This window comes from Cornus florida, unplaced genomic scaffold (genome assembly GCF_030987335.1).
Source record: "Cornus florida cultivar Cherokee Brave unplaced genomic scaffold, ASM3098733v1 CherokeeBrave_3.0.0_Hap2_Chr05, whole genome shotgun sequence".
Lineage (NCBI taxonomy): Eukaryota > Viridiplantae > Streptophyta > Magnoliopsida > Cornales > Cornaceae > Cornus > Cornus florida.
The window spans coordinates 22,252,275-22,253,419 of NW_026775575.1; the positions used below are offsets into that span (position 1 = coordinate 22,252,275).

General features: G+C 36.7%; 1 non-coding gene across 1 annotated transcript; it reads left to right on the plus strand.

Moving 5' to 3' along the window:
* The first annotated feature begins 428 nt into the window (after positions 1-428).
* LOC132310627 (small nucleolar RNA R71) lies at positions 429-533 on the plus strand. Its single transcript, XR_009482656.1, has one exon. It is a non-coding gene; the product is annotated as a small nucleolar RNA R71 (small nucleolar RNA).
* The last annotated feature ends 612 nt before the right edge of the window (positions 534-1,145 follow it).

Below are 1,145 nucleotides of genomic sequence, written 5' to 3' on the forward strand. Positions count from 1 at the left end.
ATTAACTTATTATTGTTGTTCACTTGAAAAGGCTTGTCCTTGAGAAAATTGGAAGTATTATGATTGTAACTAGAACAAGCCATACACATTTCATTTTGAGGATGGGAAGAGTAAGATGATTGAATTACCAATTTTTGACTCAACAAGAATTGGTCAAGCCTTTGGGTAAGAGTTTTAACCTCGGCAACAATCTCCATTGAACTCTCCACTTAACACAAGTTTGAGTTTTTCTTCCAACCTACATTAGAATTACGACTTACTCGAGAGGATTGAGATTTATGCATTGAATTCTCACTCATATTCTCAAAGAGGCGCCAAATGTCATCCTCATTTTTTTCTAAATATGAACCTCCACATAAAGTATCAACCATACCTTTGTTGGTATTGGATAAGCTCTCACAGAAGTATTGAACCAATTGCACTTGGGAAGTGCATGATGTGGGCACTTCCGTAGCAAGTCATTCAACTGCTCCCATGCTTCATGTAAGGGTTCTCCATCGTCTTGGGTAAACTCACGAATTAAAGTTCTCATTGAATTAGTTCTACTTACGGGGTAATACTTTTTTAGAAATTCTTGTTGCAATTAAGCCTATGATGTTATAATATTCGCCCTAAGTTGTTAAACCAATATTTAACTTTGTACCGAAGAGTGAAAGGAAAGAGCTTCATTTTTAAAACTTCTTCGGGGACATCCGTGATTTTTACGGTGGAAAACACCTAGAAACTCATCCAAATGTTTGTAGGGTTCTTTATTGCTCAACCCATGAAAAATAGGACACATTTGAATGGTCGAGGGTTTAATATCATAATGATTGGCCCTAAAATTTGGTAATTGGATGCATGCTGGTGCATTGTATACATTAGGAGTGTAATGATCACAAATGACCATTTGAGGATTTGGAGCTTGAACTCTGGGAGGAATTTGACCTAGAGGAGGTTGTTGGATTATATTGGGGTCTAGATAACCAAGATTCATATTTTGGTCTTCCATTGGAGTGATGTGATGATTAAGAGTGGAAAGAATTGCACTATAATTAGTCAACACACCAACAACTTCAATCAACAACAATTCACAACCTCCAGATACGATGTTCCCATACTCCTATGTTATATTAATGCAATAAATTAATGGCCGCGACAAGGAC